The sequence below is a fragment of the Barbus barbus genome, assembly GCF_936440315.1.
Source record: "Barbus barbus genome assembly, chromosome: 29".
NCBI classification, from domain to species: Eukaryota; Metazoa; Chordata; class Actinopteri; order Cypriniformes; family Cyprinidae; genus Barbus; species Barbus barbus.
In genome coordinates, this window is record NC_136757.1 from 13,568,290 (window position 1) to 13,590,364 (window position 22,075).

General features: G+C 34.4%; 1 pseudogene across 1 annotated transcript in view; it reads left to right on the forward strand.

Moving 5' to 3' along the window:
* The window catches only part of LOC306849080 (importin-11-like), a 259,336-nt pseudogene that overhangs the window by 88,181 nt on the left and 149,080 nt on the right, over positions 1-22,075 (forward strand). The window contains exon 15 of the transcript in view: positions 10,711-10,841. The product of the transcript in view is annotated as an importin-11-like (transcript). The remainder of the gene's footprint in view (positions 1-10,710; positions 10,842-22,075) is intronic.

Below are 22,075 nucleotides of genomic sequence, written 5' to 3' on the forward strand. Positions count from 1 at the left end.
TTAAAATCAATCATTCACTGTGAATGGAGGCAGAGCTTTATGGTAAGCATCTTTCAGGCCTACTGAGAATATATTATTTTTTTCCCCTCTTGAAGTGATTCAAATACTAAATAGCAGAGTTTGAATTCCCTGGCAACTACGCATATATGAATGTATGCAAGTGGAGATCATAACTAAATCACAAAATTCAATTTTCAGTGTGACACAGTCATGGTGCTCGGTTACATTTAATAGTTCTTTCTCCAGTCGTACAACGGCAGGAATTCTGTTCCCTTTTCCCATTTTTGTAAGATGTGTTTTTCACAGTAATAATATAAAGATTGTCCTGGGGGACCATGCTGTGAAAACCCTTTGAATCTTTCCTTTTTAGGACTGCCATTTTATTTCTTGAAAGATAGAGCAGAAGTCTGACGTGATTTGTTAACCAATTTTAGACAATACCTCATACATGCATACAGTACAAAGTTTATGATGCATATTACCAAACAAACAACGCAAGCAACTTCCTACATCTGAGGTTTTTCTTTCTGAATGTGTGTATACAATTTTTGTCCTATAGGAATTATTTAATTTGCAGCAAAAGGGTCTGAATAGTGTTTAGTTTTTCATATGTTAAGTTATGCTGTCATTTCAACATTATTAATATCTATCCATCCGTTAGTCCGTCCGTCCAACAAACGAATAGTGTAATAAATGAATAGTGTAATAAATGAATAGTGTAATAAGCGTGTAATAAACTTATAAAAACCGAGTAATAAACAAATAATAAACGTATAATAAACATATAATACAGTATAATAAACGTATAATAGTACAACGCAAGCAACTTCCTACATCTGAGGTTTTTCTTTCTGAATGTGTGTATAAAAATTTTGTCCTATAGGAATTATTTAATTTGCAGCACAAGGGTCTGAATAGTGTTTAGTTTTTCATATGTTATGCTGTCATTTCAAAATTATTAATATCTATCCGTCCGTCCAATAAACAGTGTAATAAACGAATAGTGTAATAAACGTAATAAACGAATAGTGTAATAAACATTTAAAAAACTTATAAAAACCGTGTACTAAACGAATAATGAACGTATAATAAATGAATAATAAACGTATAAGCGTATAATAAATGAATAATAAACGTATAATCTAACGTGTAATAAACGAATTGTGTAATAAACGTGTAATAAATGAATAGTGTAATAAAAGTGTAATAAACGAATAGTGTAATAAATAATAAATTATTACACGTTATTATAATAAATGTATAATAAATGAATAATAAACGTATACTAAATGAATAAACGTATAATAATGTATAATAAATGAATAATAAATGAATAATAATGAAAATAAATAATAATAAAAAGTGTAATAAACGTGTAATACACAAATTCTGTAATAAACGTGTAATAAACGAATAGTGTAATAATCGTGTAATAAACGAAAAATAAACATATAATAAACGTATAATAAACGTGTAATAAACAAATAATAAATGTATAATAAATGTGTAATAAACAAATAATAAACGTATAATGTATAATGAATAATAATGTATAATGTATAATAAATGAATAATAATGTATAATGTAATAAATGAATAATAATATAATAAATGAATAGTGTAATAAATGTGTAGTGTAATAAACGTGTCATAAACGTGTCATAAACTGTGTAATAAACAAATAATAAACGTATAATGTATAATAATGTATAATAATGTATAATAAATGGATAATAATGAATAATAATGTATAATAATGTATAATAAATGAATAATAATGTATAATAAATGAATAATAATGAATAATAATGTAATAAATGAATAGTGTAATAAATGTGTAGTGTAATAAACGTGTAATAAACGTGTCATAAACGTGTAATAGACTAACTGTGTAATAAACGTGTAATAAACGTGTCATAAACGTGTAATAGACGAATTGTGTAATAAACGTGTAATAAATGTGTAATAAACGTATAGTGTAATAAACGTGTAACAAACGAATAATAAATGTGTAATAAACGAATTGTGTAATAAACGTGTCATAAACATGTCATAAATGTGTAATAGACTAACTATGTAATAAACGTGTAATAGACGAATTGTGCAATAAACGTATAATAAACGTGTAATAAACGAATAGTGTAATAAACGTGTAATAAACGTGTAATAGACGAATTGTGTAATAAACGTGTAATAAACGAATAGTGTAATAAACGTGTAATAAACGTATAATAAATTTATAAAAAACGTATATTAATGTATAATAAATGAATAATAATGTATAATGTAATAAATGAATAATAATGTAATAAATGAATAGTGTAATAAATGTGTAGTGTAATAAACGTGTCATAAACGTGTCATAAACTGTAATAAACAAATAATAAACGTATAATAATACTGTATGATAAATAAAAAATAATGAATAATAATGTATAATAAATGAATAGTGTAATAAATGTGTAGTGTAATAAACGTGTAATAAACGTGTAATAGACGAATTGTGTAATAAACGTATAATAAACGTGTAATAAACGTATAGTGTAATAAACGTGTAACAAACGAATAATAAATGTGTAATAAGCGAATTGTGTAATAAACGTGTAATAAACGAATAGTGTAATAAACATGTAATAAACGAATAATAAACATAATAAACGTATGATAAATGTGTAATAAACAAATAATAAACATATAATAAATGTGTAATAAACGAATTGTGTCATAAACGTATAATAAATGTATAATAAATTTATAAACACCGTATAATAATGTATAATAAATGAATAATAATGAATAATAATGTATAATAATGTATAATAAATGAATAATAATGAATAATAATGTATAATAAATGAATAATAATGAATAATAATGTATAATAAATGAATAATAATGTAATAAATGAATAGTGTAATAAATGTGTAGTGTAATAAACATGTAATAAACGTGTCATAAACGTGTAATAGACTGTGTAATAAACGTTTCATAAACGTGTAATAGACTAACTGTGTAATAAACGTGTCATAAACGTGTAATAGACTAACTGTGTAATAAACGTGTAATAGACTAACTGTGTAATAAACGTGTAATAGACTAACTGTGTAATAAACGTGTAATAGACATGTAATAAACGTGAAGTGTAATAAACGTGCAACAAACGAATAATAAACGTGTAATAAATGAATAGTGTAATAAACGTGTAATAAATGTGTAATAGACAAATTGTGTAATAAACATGTAATAGACGTTTAAATAAACTTGTAATAAACGAAACGTGTAATAAACGAATAGTGTAATAAACGTGTAATAGACGAATTGTGTAATAAACGTGTAATAAACGAATAATAAATGTATAATAAATGTGTAATAAACAAATAATAAACGAATAATGTATAATAAATGTGTAATAAACAAATAATAAACGTATAATGTATAATAAATGAATAATAATGTATAATAACGAATTGTGTAATAAACGTGTAATAAATGAATAGTGTAATAAAAGTGTAATAAACGAATAGTGTAATAAATAATAAATTATTACACGTTATTATAATAAATGTATAATAAATGAATAATAAACGTATACTAAATGAATAAACGTATAATAATGTATAATAAATGAATAATAAATGAATAATAATGAAAATAAATAATAAATAATAATAAAAAGTGTAATAAACGTGTAATACACAAATTCTGTAATAAACGTGTAACAAACGAATAGTGTAATAATCGTGTAATAAACGAAAAATAAACATATAATAAACGTATAATAAACGTGTAATAAACAAATAATAAATGTATAATAAATGTGTAATAAACAAATAATAAACGTATAATGTATAATGAATAATAATGTATAATAATGTATAATAAATGAATAATAATGTATAATGTAATAAATGAATAATAATATAATAAATGAATAGTGTAATAAATGTGTAGTGTAATAAACGTGTCATAAACGTGTCATAAACTGTGTAATAAACAAATAATAAACGTATAATGTATAATAAATGAATAATAATGTATAATAATGTATAAAAAATGAATAATAATGTATAATGTAATAAATGAATAATAATGTAATAAATGAATAGTGTAATAAATGTGTAGTGTAATAAACGTGTAATAAACGTGTCATAAATGTGTATTATATAATATATAATAAACGTGTAACAAACGAATAATAAACATGTAATAAACGAATAGTTTAATAAACGTGTAATGAACGTGTAATAGACGAATTGTGTAATAAACGTGTAATAAACGTGTAATAGACGTGTAATATACGAATTGTGTAATAAACGTGTAATAAACGAATAGTGTAATAAACGTGTCATAAACTGTGTAATAAACAAATAATAAACGTATAATGTATAATAATGTATAATAAATTAATAATAATGAATAATAAATGAATAATAAATGTGTCATAAACGTGTAATAGACTAACTGTGTAATAAACGTGTAATAGACGAATTGCGTAATAAACGTATAATAAACGTGTAATAAACGTATAGTGTAATAAAAGTGTAACAAACGAATAATAAATGTGTAATAAACGAATTGTGTAATAAACGTGTAATAAACGAATAGTGTAATAAACATGTAATAAACGAATAATAAACATATAATAAACGTATAATAAACGTGTAATAAACGAATTGTGTCATAAACGTATAATAAACGTATAATAAATTTATAAAAAATGTATAATAATGTATAATAAATGAATAATAATGAATAATAATGTAATAAATGAATAGTGTAATAAATGTGTAGTGTAATAAACGTGTAATAAATGTGTCATAAACGTGTAATAGACTAACTGTGTAATAAACGTATAATAAATGTGTAATAAACGTATAGTGTAATAAACGTGTAACAAACGAATAATAAATGTGTAATAAACGAATTGTGTAATAAACGTGTCATAAACGTGTCATAAATGTGTAATAGACTAACTATGTAATAAACGTGTAAGAAACGAATAGTGTAATAAACGTGTAATAAACGTATAGTGTAATAAACGTGTAATAAACGAATAGTGTAATAATCTTGTAATAAACTAATTCTGTAATAAACGTATAATAAACATATAATAAATGAATAATAAACGTATAATAAATGAATAATAAATGTATAATAAACAAATAATAAACGTATAATGTATAATATAACGAATAATAATGTACAATAAATGAATAATAATGTATTATAATGTAATAAATTAAAAATGTAATAAATGAATAATGTGTAATAAACGAATAGTCTAATAAATGAATAGTGTAATAAACGTATAATAAACGTGTAATAAACGCATAATAAACGTATAATAAATGAATAAACGTATAATAAACGTATAATTAACCAATAATAAACGTATAATGTATATAATGTGTAATAAACGTATAATAAATTAATAATAAACGTATAATAAACAAATAATAAACGTATAAGGTATATAATGTGTAATAAACGTGTAATACACGAATAATAAACGTATAATAAACGTATAATAAATTTATAAAAAATAAATATAAATAAATAATATAAATAATAAATTATTAAACGTTATTATAATAAATGTATAATAAATGAATAATAAACGTATAATAAATGAATAATAAACGTATAATAATGTATAATAAATGAATAATAATGTATAATAATGAATAATAAATCAATAATAATGAAAATAAATACTAAATAATAATAAAAAGTGTAATAAACGTGTAATACACGAATTCTGTAATAAACGTGTAATAAACGAATAGTGTAATAAACGTGTAATAAACGAATAGTGTAATAAACGTGTAATAAACGTGTAATAAACGAATAGTGTAATAAACGTGTAATAATCGTATAGTGTAATAAACGTGTAATAAACGAATAGTGTAATAATCTTGTAATAAACTAATTCTGTAATAAACGTGTAATAAACGTATAGTGTAATAAACGTGTAATAAACGAATAGTGTAATAATCTTGTAATACACGAATTCTGTAATAAACGTGTTATAAACGAATAGTGTAATAATCGTGTAATAAACGAATAATAAACATATAATAAACGTATAATAAACGTGTACTAAACAAATAATAAATGTATAATAAATGTGTAATAAACAAATAATAAACTTATAAAAAACGTATAATAAACGTGTAATAAACTAATTGTGTCATAAACGTATAATAAACGTATAATAAATTTATAAAACGTATAATAATGTATAATAAATGAATAATAATGTAATAAATGAATAGTGTAATAAATGTTTAGTGTAATAAACGTGTAATAGACTAACTGTGTAATAAACGTGTAATAGACTAATTGTGTAATAAAAGTATAATAAACGTGTAATAGACTAACTGTGTAATAAACGTGTAATAGACTAATTGTGTAATAAAAGTATAATAAACGTGTAATAAACGTATAGTGTAATAAACGTGTAACAAACGAATAATAAACGTGTAATAAACGAATAGTTTAATAAACGTGTAATAAACGTGTAATAGACGTTTAAATAAACTTGTAATAAACGAAACGTGTAATAAACGAATAGTGTAATAAACGTGTAATACACGAATTCTGTAATAAACGTGTTATAAACGAATAGTGTAATAATCGTGTAATAAACGAATAATAAACATATAATAAACGTATAATAATGTATAATAAATGAATAATAATGTAATAAATGAATAGTGTAATATATGTTTAGTGTAATAAACGTGTAATAGACTAATTGTGTAATAAACGTATAATAAACGTGTAATAAACGTATTGTGTAATAAACGTGTAACAAACGAATAATAAACGTGTAATAAACGAATAGTGTAATAAACGTGTAATAGACGAATTGTGTAATAAAGTGTAATAAACGAATAGTTTACTAAACGTGTAATAAACGTGTAATAGACGTTTAAATAAACTTGTAATAAACGAAACGTGTAATAAACGAATAGTGTAATAAACGTGTAATAAACGTGTAATAGACGAATTGTGTAATAAACGTGTAATAAACGAATAGTGTAATAAACGTGTAATAAACGAATAAACTTGTAATCAACAAATTCTGTAATAAATTTGTAATGAACGAATTCTGTAATAAACGTGTAATAAACGTATGGTGTAATAAACATGTGATAAACGTGTAATAAACGAATAGTGTAATAAACGTGTAATAAACGTATAGTGTAATAAACGTGTAATAAACGAATAGTGTAATAATCTTGTAATACACGAATTCTGTAATAAACGTGTTATAAACGAATAGTGTAATAATCGTGTAATAAACGAATAATAAACAAATAATAAACGTATAATAAACGTGTACTAAACAAATAATAAATGTATAATAAATGTGTAATAGACAAATAATAAACTTATAAAAAACGTATAATAAACGTGTAATAAACTAATTGTGTCATAAACGTATAATAAACGTATAATAAATTTATAAAAAACATATAATAATGTATAATAAATGAATAATAATGTAATAAATGAATATTGTAATAAAAGTTTAATGTAATAAACGTGTAATAGACTAACTGTGTAATAAACGTGTAATAGACTAACTGTGTAATAAACGTGTAATAGACTAATTGTGTAATAAACGTATAATAAACGTGTAATAAACGTATAGTGTAATAAACGTGTAACAAACGAATAATAAATGTGTAATAAACGTGTAATAAACGTATAGTGTAATAAACGTGTAATAAACGAATAGTGTAATAATCTTGTAATAAACTAATTCTGTAATAAACGTGTAATAAACTAATTCTGTAATAAATGTATAATAAACGTATAATAAATGAATAATAAACGTATAATAAACGTATAATAAACGTATAATAAATGAATAATAAACGTATAATAAACAAATAATAAACGTATAATGTATAATAAATAAATAATAATGTTTAATAATAATGTATAATAATGTATAATAAATTAATAATAATGAATAATGTATAATAATATAATGAATAATGTAATAAATGAATAATGTGTTATAAATGAATAGTCTAATAAATTAATTGTGTAATAAATGAATAGTGTAATAAACGAATAGTGTAATAAACGTGTAATAAACGTGTGATAAACGTATAATAATGTATACTGTATAATAATGTATAATAATAATGAATAATAATGTATAATAAATGAATAATAATGAATAATAATGTATTATAATGTAATTAATAATGTAATAAATGAATAATGTGTAATAAACGAATAGTCTAATAAATGAACAGTGTAATAAATGCATAGTGTAAGAAACGAATAGTGTAATAAACGTGTAATAAACATGTGATAAACGTGTAATAAACAAATTGTGGAATAAACGTGTAATAAACAAATTGTGTAATAAACGTGTAATGAACGAATTGTGTAATAAACGTGTAATGAACAAATCGTGTAATAAACGTGTAATAAACAAATTGTGTAATAAACGTATAATAAATGTATTATAAATGTATAATAATGTATAATAATGAATAATAAATGCATAATAATGTATAATAATAGGTGAAGGGTTGGTGTAGGATAATAGCACACACAGTTTGTTCAGTATAAAAACCATTACGTCTATGTAGAGTCCCCATAAACCACAAAAAACAAACTTGTGTGTGTGTGTGTGTGTGTGTGTGTGTGTGTGAAATTCTTGCATTTATGGTTTAAATTATTTTACATTATATATTTTTGTACATATTTATAGTAATCAGATTGCAATTTCTTATTTTTTGTGTTCACCTCTTGTCCTCTTGTCTTTAGCTCATAACCTTCTTGCCACACTGCATAATAAATTCCTATTAAAACTGAATTAAAATGATTTAATAGGAAAATGAGGTCTCTTTGGAGACTCCTTAAACTAATAAGTGAGCAGGAAGGTAAAGTGCCTTCGGCAGCAGGCCTGTTTACCTTTATTTGCATGTTTTATATGTTGTGCTGTGCTCCGCTGAGAGTAATCACTGGCTACATGTGTTGTAGAGCAAACACAATGTTTTGATGCGTCATTACCTTAGAGTGGACTCATTATGACTCGCAGCTTAGCTAATATGTTTGATCTCTCTGTGGAGTGACCTTTGTAGTTAATGTAATGAGGTGCTGGTGATATTAGTTATGGTGGTTTCGGGTGTGAGGCTGAAGTTTTTATCACCATCGGCTCTAATTACTCTGTCGCTCACTGGCAAGCAGATGAAAGCAGCTTAAACCCCTGGCACGCTCCCTTACTTTTTTTTGTATTTTTTAAAAAAAAAAAATATCAATGCCAGTGGCATAGCAGCTCGTTTCTCCAGAGATATTTTCTTCCAAAAAAAAAAAAGATCCCTCCCAGACTCTCTTTTATTGTCTCCAGTGACCTGAGAGAGCCCCGGGGCTCAGAGTCATGCCTGCTTTGCTTTTAAGAACTGATCCTGCAAAAACGTTTCAAAACTGGGACTGGTTTTTGGTGGGAAATGCAGGTTCTTTAAAAAAAAAAAAAAAAAGCAAAAGCCTGATTCGCTGCTTTTGATATATTTATTATTTTTTATTACTGCTTGAGCCTTATTTTGAATGTCCTCTATATTTATTCTTAATATTTATAATATTTATCTGCAGACATCTATAAAAAAGTTATTCTGAGGCGTGAAAGCTAACTGCCATCTGTAAGATGTCTAGCACGCACTGTGGAGCGAGGAGGAGAGTGAGAGTTATTGATAAACATAAATAAATGTACAGATGGGTGAAAGCAGCAGACTCATATTTAAAAGTTATTAACCTACATTTTACAATTCATTCTTCAAACTTTAGTCACCTATTGTTGAGGACAAATGAAAATGTATTGATTAAAGAGGATTAAAGTGCAAATAGAACACAGAGAGCAGGACAGAATAGCCAGGAAGGCCATGTACACATGCATATTCCACAAGCTGTTCACCCTAAACCTCTTTAAGCTTTAATAAGAATATATGTCTTGATAGGGAAAGGATGTGCATTTCAATGTGGCCAATGAATAAATATAACAATGATTATGAAAATGAACCATTGATTAGGTTATTGAGTGGGCTTAAACTTAGAAATATATAAGGTGCCCTTGGATTCACTGCTGTATATATGCTTTTTCTAAGACATGTAACGCTCAAATCAATTTCCACATGCATTTTAATTATTTAATCTCACAGTATAGAGGTATCTGTGGGCATTCTGTAGGTGGAGTGCATTCGATCGTTCATGTGTGCATAATTTTAAGATAATTTGCACTTATTAAATGAGGATTTTATGTTCATTCATAGGAATGTTTGGAATTTTTGTACATTTATGATTATTATATGCTTGTCTTTGCAAAGAGCCCCCAGTGTTTTATTCTAGATTTATGCCAGGTTTTATTTCTTTTTCTTTTTTTCTGAACAAAGTTACTGCAAAGAAAGTTTTTCTCCTTTTGAAAACTAACCTTACAAAATTTTTGCTTCTGGGAAACAGAACAGAACAGAAACCTTCAAGTTGTGCAGTATTTATGGAAATGAGAAAAGTATAAGGTGTGCTGAATACAAGATTCAAAGATTAAAAGACAATTCGCAGACGTTATCTCTATATTGTGTCTTACACCTGCAATTCCTTCTCAAAAAAAAAAAAAAAGTTTTGAAGAATTTTTAAACCATTAACAGGACAATGCACAGGAATACTAATTTGGCATCTTTTGTTTTTTAGGTACAAGTTGATCAGAAGGCGTGTGATCTGGCTGATTGGACAGTGGATCTCAGTGAAGTTCAAGCCGGAACTGCGGCCCCTGCTCTACGAGGTCATCCTCAGTCTCATGCAGGACCCCGACCTTGTGGTAAGTGAAGCTTACAGGATGTCCAGGTTTCTTAAAGGGAAAGTTCAGCCAAAACGCTAGTACTCTGTTATAATTCATTCCAAATCTGCTGGGCTTTCTGTTTTGTGCGGTCGCAATGAATATAACCTAAGGCTTTCAAGCTTCAGAAAATATATGAATGCACTATAAAATTATCATAAAACAATACAAAATTATGTTACTCCTGCTCTTAACTGTCCTCACCAAGTTCACGAGAGAGGTAGAAAAGTCTGGTCCATGAATTATTCATTCTATTCAGTTGAAGAATCAATTGGTCCAGTTCATAAAACTGGTCTGAATGATTCACTGACCACATTTATCATCCTCTCTTGATGCTTTTTCAAGCTTTCAAGCTTCATTTCTCATTTTATTTGCATGGAAAAGAGCGACAAGCACATTGCATAATGTCTACTTCCTCAAAGGAATTAAGCACCTTATTATTTTCTGTATGATATTATGTATGATATCTGTATGATATATATGATATCTATATAATTTCCATGATTAAGTAATATGTTGAGTGTGAAAATCCCCAAGCAAGCTAGTGATTGCACACAACCATACGTGGATCTAATTGTGTTATGTTAATATTATTTATATAATATTATAGTTTATATTGAAATTATTAATTATCTTTAATTTGTATATTTTTAGTATATTAATGAATATTATAATAAATATTTTAGTAAACTATATTTTAATTAAAATTTTAAATGCAGTATTTTTGTTGCGTTCTTGTAATTTTTATTTGTTTTTGTTCTTAAATATTACTGTTTAGGATTGATTAATAAATTTATTTTTTGGGGGGGGGGTATTTTATTTGTTTCCAGTTATTAATTTTAGTGCTTCAGCTTATTTCAGTTAATAGCCAAGGCAACATTTCTATACATTTTTATCTAATATTTATATTTTATTTTAGCTTTATTTCAGCTAATAATTTTTTTTTTAATATTTTATATTTTTTATTTAGTTAGTTTTAGTTAACGACCCTGATGTGATGTTATGCAGGAGAGCAGTCATGAATTTCCAATGAGCATTACCAATTATTGGCTTGCTTTCTCAGCATTAGTCTTGACAAATCGCCCATTGGTTCAAATCAATATTGTCTTCCCCAATTAGAAACGCGTGAGGACTCTGATTAGCCGCATTGTGTCTCGGTAAATAATGAGAGACTTATGAACAGCACCATTAATCAACAGCACCAGTGGGTAATCACTAATGCGACTGCCAGTGACCAAACGCACCCTCCAGTCTACAGCTTAGCCACATTCAGTTCAAAATCAATTTCATGTGCACTGTGAGAACCTTTTACAGTTTGTTTTGGCAATTGCTCTCCAACACTTTTCCCAGCGTACAGTCTTGTATTCGTTTGATGTTCAATAGAGTTTTTTTTTCTCATTGGATACTCAGAAATGTAGGTTCATGCTGTTAAATGCATTGTCAGAATTGACTGCCTGCATCAAGCCTGTGCAGATATTTCTTTTTCATTTTTTGTTTTATTAGCTTATCGAATTTTTGTTTTAGAGGTGGCTCTTTAAGGGGGGTTAATTTAGAGACTAAATTTCTCAAGGGAATTCATCCAGCTGATGATATTAGCATGCTGTGCTATAGTGTGATAACGGAGACTGTCAGCAAGGTAAAACCCTGTCTGAGAGCACTCTAAATTCCCTACCATTACAGCACAGCTTCTGTACTCATCAGAGCAGCACGGTTGTAACACATTCATTGCCTTCAACAATAAATTTCAAGACAGTTACTGACTGATCTCAGATCCCAGCTGTGAGTAATGTCCTCATTATTTTGCATAATCTTTCTTTTGTGGAGACTGGGATAGGCTAAATATCAATAATTTTTATTGCACTAAATTGTTCATTTGTTGAATCTCCTTCAGTTAATGTGATGGGTTTTTAATTGTTGGTCTTTGTACTCAACAGATGGAGTTCTTTAGCCATCTAAAATCTGTCTCAAACTGCTTGAAAATATCTAGTTTTGCACATCCGTAATGTTTTTACCTTTAATATGGTAAAAATATATTTATATGCCTCTAGGATTTCAGCAATAGCTATTGGAATTCACCTTATGCAGACAGATGTTGGTGAGAATCCTTTCATGTTGGTATTATCGGAGTCTGAAAATGGAATGAAGGCTTTATCAGCTGGCAGAGGAGTGGACACATTCGTTTGGTGATGGAGAGAGAGGAAAATTATCACAGAAGTGTTTTTGGGATTTCTTCAAACGTTCAAGGTGAAGGATGATCCACAAATCATTTTCATTTCCTTCAACCTGATTGGAATTGTGATGGCAGTCGCTGGCTATGAAATGCTGCATTCTAAAATAGGGACGGCAGCATGAAATCATCCAAGCATTTTATCTTAGGTTTAACTCCTACCTGTTGTCCATTCCTGGCTTGATTACATTTACATTTAAGGCATGGATTACGGCACAGTATGCACCTCTGTCATCATAGTACTGGCGGAGAAAGAAAACTGTGCAGCATTTAGCATGAAGATGAATATATACTAGGGGTGGGCAGTATGCTCAATCTTATATCGTTGTATGCATAGTTTTATATTATGGTAACCGCATAAATCACAACATATTTATTTTTTGCAGGAAATTAAATGTAAATGTAAAAATCTAAGACTACTAGCTAAAATGTTTCTACTTTAATTTTTTTTTAAATTGCATTTTTTAATTAGAAATTATATTATTGACGCAATTTTTCACACAATTTTTTTTAAAGACTATCCAAAATTAATGTGACGAGTTTCACAAATTTAAAATTGTGCAAGCATCTTATTTTCTTTAATTATTTTGGACACGTCCCACTCTGTAGTTTCATATTCCATGTTTCTCTCAAATAGCATGTAAATAGTGTAACGCAGTCCTGCCCATTCATAATCCATGTTGATTTTTCTGACATCATGCTGTTTGCGCCGTCATACTGCCCGACCTTACTATGTTCTTATTTACTCATTGATCTGTTCATTGTATTTATGGAAGCCGGTGTAGTCTAAGCACCATTGCCGATGTGCGGCCCACTCTCTCATATCATATCGCCCCTGCAGGCTTCACAGGCTCAGCAGATCCAGTTTAAATATTTAAGTTGGGGAGATGACAGACCATTAGCATGCTGTTCAAATGTCTAAGAGCTCCCCGCCGAGCACACTTGCTTGGGTGGTTGTGTATGTATTTACTTGGGTGCCACGGGAAATTGGAGTCAGAGACCGCTGGAACGAGGCAAACCACGGGCTCACCAAACACTATTAAATCTCCTTCAGCTATGCAGCTGGTAGGTTCTTGTGACAGGGAATCCAAATAAAGTTTACATGTTTAATATCAACTTATCAAACAGAGTAAAAACCCAGCTCCGTTTCACTCAGCCTGACCCATCCAGAGAGGGAACGGTGAACAAATATTATTAAACGATGGAAAACGGAGCAAACTGGGAAGGCCGATGAGATATTCATTTAATGTATTTCACATTTCATCGCATACGTGTCAGGCATTGAAATGTTGTCACGTCTCAGGGGTGAGTCTCAAATGGCAACAGAGCAATATGGATGCAAAACCTGAGGCGTTTATAGCATTTCATCAGCCTACTGGGGCTTATTTTCTAGGGGAATCTCTTGAGATCGTTTAATTTTGGCTCCTTACATTGGGAGCAGCATTTTTATGGTGTAGCATTAAAGGGATAGTACATCCAAACATGAAAATTCTGTCATTACTTATTGACCCTCATGTCATTCCAAACCTGTATGGCTTTCTTTCTTTCTTCGGTACACAAAAGAAGCTATTTTCATGCTGTGAAAGTTATTAGAGTCCAATTTTGCTGTTTTGAACCCCATTGCAGTGTTTCCCACAGACTTTGATGGACCTTGGAAGAAAATATTGTATATTTTTACATTTAAATGCATCGATCTGGGAGAACTTTGGGAAAAATTAAAAGCCCCAACCCCCTGCTTGAACAAAGTATGAAGACTTTTACAAGACTTTAAAGTGGACTCAAACTTCTTTTTAGTTCATTGTGTCTCAGTCCACATCACTTTGACACTGGTGTTTTAGAAAGCCAAAGAATTAAATCCCCAAGACAGTAATAAATTAAACTGCATTGTAAAAAAATATATATAAATGAAAAATTAATAGTTCTTTTAATTATTTTAATAGTTATACAAATAATTGTATTTACTTAACTGTAATAAAATTACATTTTGATTTCTTCTCTTGCAAGAGTTAAATCTTCAAGCTTATTTTGCTGTAAATCTGCAGTTTCTTTGAAAACAGTTTTACTGCTTGCATGTACTGTAAGAACACAGTGCCATGTATAGAATTTTTATTTTTGGGTGAACTAATAATTTAAATGTAACTTTTGGCCACAGTTTTTATCTGCAGCTGTAACCAAAACACATTTTAACCAGCACGCAACGCAAATGGTTACTAAACAGACTTTACTTTCTGTAAATTAGCGGGCTCTACATTCATAGTTTTCCACAAACATCTCTATGAGCGAGGTGAGCCGTCAGCGCTCTAGAGGTGCTGTCATGTCAGTGTGCAGACGTACGGTGTGAGTAGTCTTGACAGTTGCCGCGGGGCCCGGAGGCTCCAGGCAAAGACGAACTACTCTAACACGGCTCCAACATATCAACAACTCTGGAGATTTGACCCTTCTGCTTATAAAACAACCCATTGGTAATTTATTGGGTTCAATTAAAGCTCCACGAGTCTAGAAATTCATTATAGGCCAGTCAACCACCATTCAAATAATGGCATGTTGTGGTTTTGATTTCAGTGTGAGAGGTTGCAGATTCTAACTTTGTGTAAGTGGCAATTTTATTAACAACCAATTAAAGTTATATTTGTTTGTCAGAATGTGTTTAGCAGGAACATTTTACTTGTGTCCTATACAGTAAATCCAAGGTATTCCGGTTAATCACAGACCCAAAATGGTCCAGTATGTAATCTATATGTTAATATATTTTGTTCCCTTCCAGGAACTTCGAGCTGCGTCGAAACGCATATGGGAACGCCTTCAGCGTGACCAGGCTCTGAATATGATGTGTAATCAGTCAAACAAGGGCGAGGCGTCACGGGCGGGGTGACGTCACGACCAGGAAGCATATAAGCACGTGCGGCGGAGCCGGCTTCAGCTTTTTGTCATTCAGCGAAGCGCTCTGTGTGTGTCAGTCTTATTTACTGTTGTTTGTCCTAGTTTTAAGTGGAAAGCATTCAGTATCATGCCAAAGCCAAGGGCAAGCTCAGGGGTGAAGCTTTCAGACCACGTTTTGAGTCGTGTGTGCATCCTTGCCCTCGCTATATCACGAGCGAGGACACACACAATTTTTGCGTGGTCTGCCTGGGTGCGGAGCACGCAAAATCGGTCTCCGCACCCGGAGGGCTCTCTTCGAGAAGGGAGCCTTCGCGAACTCCCCACGCGGTGCCGGTCCCGCTGCTGCCGAAGCAGAGCGGCGGCTGCACTCGTGGGGCTCGCAGGCTGATCTGGCTGGCGAGTGTGAGACGGGCATGTCCTTATCTCCTCCCGTATCCGCCAGATCTGGCGCCCCGTCTCTCGGTGTGGAAGCTGTCTCTTCCCCCGAGACGAGGGCTCAATGCTTCGTCTCTCTTTCTCTGAGGAGGTTGATGTGACGAGCGTTCACGAGGTTTCGCCGCCTCTGTCACCCCAATATGATATAACTATGAGCTTTGTAAGCTGCAGTGTTTGCACAAGCATAAAATGAATAAAGCCGGTCCCGCTTCTGCCTTTAAATCAGAGAGAAAAAAAAAAGGCAGAGCGGCGGCTGCGCTCGCGGGGCTTGCAGAGAGAAAAAAAAAAAGAGAAAAAGGCTGATCTGGCTGGCGAGAGTCAGACGGGCATGTCCCTATCTCCTCCCGCGCCTGATCTGGCGCCCCGTCTCTCGGTTCGGAAGCGGTCTCTTCCCCCGAGACGAGGGCTTGACGCTGCGTCCTCCGAGGAGGTTAATGTGACGAGCGTTGACGAGGTTTCCCCGCCTCTCTCGCCCCAGAGAGCTACTTCTACACAGGAGCCTTCCGTTTTCCCCGATCTCCTCACCGAGGTGTCGAGATTGCGGGTGAAATCTTTTCGTCCCGGCCATTCGTTCCCGCGGGAACTGAATGAGCGCAGGTATGCGGCGATGCCGCGTGTTGAACAGACGCTTGCGAGCTATCTGTCTCTCTCTACGGCATCGCCTTTGAAGGCTCCTGCTCTGCTTACAACATCTTTGGTGGGCAGAGGGTATGCGCGCTCTCTAAACTCAGGTGGCTGCTGGGCGGGCGCAGCCTCCTCCGCATACCAGCTCCCCGCGCAAAAGGTCCTGACGGGCGAGCCCCAGGACTGCGGAGGGCGACACCTACTGGGGTGGAGTGGCTTGCACCGCGGCACTCGGTGACCACTTCACCTCGGTGCCCTCCAGGGACTTGTCTGCTGACCCTGCCGCTGTTCCAGGGCACAGCCGGTCCCAGCGAGTATATTTCTCAGGTTTGTCCGCCCGGCAGCGCGGAGCCAAGAAACTCGCCTCAGCCGCCAGATTACGCGTCTCATTCCGGTGCGCCGCATCGAGACAGCGGTCTGGCCGCTTCTCTGAACCCAGAGGTCAGTCTCGAGAGACTGATTCCCTTAGAAGATCATTGGGCAGCGAGCTGCCGAATGTGTCTCTTTGGGTCCTGCCTTGCTGGGTCTGGTTCGTTCAGAGGTCCTGACGGGTGAGCCCCAGGACTACGGAGGACGACCCCTACTGGGGTGGAGCGGCTTACACCGCGGCACACGGTGACCGTCTCCCCTCGGTGCCCTCCAGGGACTTGTCTGCTGACCCTGCCGCTGTTCCAGGGCACAGCCGGTCCCAGCGAGTATATTTCTCAGGTTTGTCCGCCCGGCAGCGCGGAGCCGAGAAACTCGCCTCAGCCGCCAGATTACGCGTCTCCTGCCGGTGCGCCGCAGCGAGGCAGCGGTCTGGCCTCTTCTCTAACACCAGAGGTCAGTCTCGAGAGACTGATTCCCTTAGTAGATTGTTTGGCAGCCTGGCATGTGACCCCTGAGGGGGCACAGCTCATAGCTTCCGGTCTGTCAACCGAGGTTGTCGAGACCATCCTCCAATCCAGAGCTCCCTCTACGAGGAAACTGTACGTCTTGAAGTGGAGGCTCTTCACTTCTTGGTGCGGGGACCGCCAGCTCGACCCAGTCAACTGCCCCGTTGGTGCAGTACTGGAGTTCCTGCAGGCCCGTTTCTCCGCAGGGGTAACCCATTACACTGTTAAGGTCTACGTGGCAGCTATTTCGTCATACCACGCCCTTACCGGTGGCCAGGCAGTGGGTAGACACCCCCTGGTTACACGTTTCCTCCGTGGTGCGCTGAGGCTGAGGCCTCCGGTACGATCTCGTCCCTACGTGGGATCTGGCTGTGGTTCTGGAGGCTCTGTGCAATGCACCTTTCGAGCCCATTCAGGAGATAACTGAGAGACTCCTCACTATCAAGACCGTTTTCTTATTAGCTATCACCTCTCTGAGGAGGGTGAGTGACCTTCAGGCCCTGACTACGGCCTCTATTCACTTTGCGCCCGGTTCGGCGAAAGTATTCCTCTACCCCCGCGTGGGGTATGTTCCGAAGGTCCCATCGGTCGTTCCACAGCCGGTCGTACTGCAGGCCTTCTGTCCTCCTCCCTTCGGGGAGCCAGACCAGGAGAAGCACAACCGTATGTGTCCAGTGCGAGCACTAGACGCATACATCCACAGGTCCTCCCTGTGGAGAAAGCGGACCAGCTGCCCGTGTGCTATGGTCCGCCTGAGAGGGGTCTTCCTGCTACGAAGCCCTCCTCTTAGTAGGTGGATTGTGGGTGCCATGGCTTTGGCATACGAGGCCTCTGAGCTCCCCCCGCCGGTGGGAGTCAGAGCGCACTCAACCCGAGGTGTGGCGGCCTCCAAGGCCTTCTGGGCAGGTGTTCCATGAAGGACATCTGCAACGCAGCTGGGTGGTCCACGCCTCTGACTTTCGTTAGGTTCTATGACCTCGACATCCGAGCCACTCCCGGCTCCTCTGTCCTTTCGTCCTGACACCAGGCAGGGACTTGTCAGTCTGGCGGCGTTGGTATCTCGTTCCCATATGCATTTCGACGTAGCTTGAAGTTCCTGGAAGGGAACGTCTCAGGTTACGTATGTAACCATGGTTCCCTGAAGGGAACGAGACGCTGCGTCGCGTTGCCACACTTCCGGCATCACTGCCAGCGCTTGCTTCATGACTTGAAGCTGAAGCCGGCTCCGCCGCACGTGCTTATATGCTTCCTGGTCGTGACGTCACCCCGCCCGTGACGCCTCGCCCTTGTTTGACTGATTACACATCATATTCAGAGCCTGGTCACGCTGAAGGTGTTCCCATATGCGTTTCGACGCAGCGTCTCGTTCCCTTCAGGGAACCATGGTTACATACGTAACCTGAGACGTTTTGTTATAATATAGATGCAGATGTATGGAAGAGGATTAGGTCCAATCAATAATAATAAAAAAATAAAACCATCTTGAGATTAAAGTCTTTATAATGTGGAAATAAACTCGTTAAAGTTCAAGAAAAAAAAAGTTGAAAGAAAATGTTGAGAATAAACTCTCTCGTGTGTTTGATTTGAGAAGATAATTATTTTATGTTTTTATATATGTGTGTAAATTAAAAACTAAATCAAGCCTTAAACCTGAAGGTTTTTGTCTCAGACTTGAAACATAAAGGGGAAAGTTATATACGTTTATAATTATTTAAACTTCATTATATTCATTTATTCAATGACTTTTCTCTGGGTGGACGTCAGCTGTGGTCTTCTAATTATTGACCTCTATCCTAGGCCCAACAAGACAGCTAGTCAATAGCACTGAATGGTTAGGTGTGTGCAAAAAATGTGCAGCGTTTGACCAGTTCAGAAATAAGGGACCTCACCAGAGTTGGAGACAGAGGAGCTCTTGTGCCTCCAGGAGCTTTCAACATAGCAGTAGATCATTTATCTTGCATGTATCAACGTTGCCCGAACTCTATTATGCAAAGGAAATGAGATCAGGCTACTTCTATTTCATGGTTTGTCAGCTTGAAAAGAATAGACTAATCGCTTTCATATGCACGCACCCTCATACATATATGCAGCTTGTATTTGCAGATACTGAACACTTGTTCAGCATCCCTCAATTGCACTGGGGAAAAACTACCTTCTCTTTATTGTTTTGATGTCAGATTATCCATGCCACTGTTTTTGTTTTGTATCATCAGTTATTATGGATATTGTAATGTTTATCTCATCAACAAGCTTGCTGACTCAAAATGAGGTTTTTGATTTTGTCAGCAATAATGAAAATAAGCTGAAAAGAATTGTCATGACAAAATAGATTAAATTATTTAAATTAAAACATTTTTTTGAAAATATAAGGAGAACAAAATAACACCGCGTTATTAAAAATGTGTTTAGGGGGGAAAAAATGAAAAGAGACTGAGCTGCCTAAGATGAAATACCAGGAAACTAAACCACTTTGCCAACTCACTTGGGATGTAACGATCAGTGGGGATTTCTTTAAGACTGCAAGGGAAGCTCGGCTTCCCCTGTAATGTCAAAAAATTAATGGTCAAATATATACTATTGTGGTAACATTTTATTGACTAAAAATGCGTTAGAACACGTTCATCTCAAAAACGAGTTCGTTCAGAATCAGCTACATATAGCAGGTCGGCTGACTCGATTTCCTTCTCTTACATTCCCGTAGCGTCACAGTGTATTTCCCTGTTGAAGCCTAGCGTCCATTGACTTCAGTGGGGCTGCTTTGAACAGTTTTTTTCAGTGTTTCAAAACTAGACTGTCATTGGATAAATGCTGCGATTATGTCCCGCCCCCGGACGCTCAGCGTCTCTGGGGGTGAATGGAGGAGTGGGCTGGCCTGGACTCCGGGCTTCTGCGGGATGATTGGAGGGTCTGTAGAAAGAGTGCATCTCCTTTTGATTGACAGCGATTTTGTACTATAAAAAGTCGCTGATGCTGAAGCTATTCGAGCTTAGTCCGATAGCGGACTTTGCAAGTGTAATCAAAAGACAAACTGCTGCAACCTATTTCTTGGTATTTTCTTGGCGAAATTGCTAGCCAATTTTCATCATACATTTCACACAATTATACATCACATTCCTTGTTTCAGTTTAACCTAATTCCCACATTTCCTCCGTCGAGTTTAATATCTTTTTTTTTAGATCGTTTGTTCATTCATTCATTCATACAGTAGGCTAGTCTAGTGTCGTAGGGGTGAACTAGCCAGCTAGCAAACTGCACACGATGGCAGACGGTGCTAATATTGTCGAACTGATTTTGGCGAAGCCATTTGAAAGTCTTCCTTATGAGGAGAAACTTAGAATTAAACAGCAGGGCAGATCAACACCGAAGATTGATTTAGTGCAAAAGATAGGGAAAAGTAACTGGTCTTTTCAGCTCTCCTGGTATGACAAAGTTAGCTGGCTGACTGGAAGTGCTGTGACAAAGAAAATGTACTGCTGGGAACGTAGGGCAGAATTTACGTATAAATAAATGGACAATTTTTATGATGTAGGCCGAAAATGAGCTTCCCCTCTTTGAAAGACCAGCAGCCGCCACTGGTAACGATATTATCAATATCGTGATAGCAAAACTGTCTCGATATTATCAATGGTCACATGGCGTTATGAAACGATAGGTCTTCCAGGCAAAAAGTGTAGGTTTTAAAATATATTAAAATGCGTGGGACATATTAAATTTGATTGCAAGCTTCAGTCGGCATGTAAAATGATACTAAGTTTTCATATCACCCTGTAGCCCAAGACTGGTTGCCCACTGAAGCTAAGCAGGGTTGAGCCTGGTCAGTACCTGGATGGGAGACTTGCAGGGAAAACCAGGTGCTGCTGGAAGAGGTGCAGCAGGAGAGACCAGCAGGCGGTGATCACCCTGTAGTCTTTGTAGGTTCTAGCGCCCCATTATAGTGACGGGGACACTACTGTCAACAAGCACCATCCTTCGGATGAGACATTAAACCGAGGTCCTGACTCTCTGTGGTCATTAAAAATCCCATGTCCTTCAAAAAAAGAGTAGGGGTATAACCCTGGCATCCTGGCCAAATTTGCCCATTGGCCTCTGACCATCATGGCCTCCTAATCATCCCCATATTCTGAATGGCTTCATCATTCTGTCTCCTCTCCACCAGTAAGTTGGTGTGTGGTGGGCGTT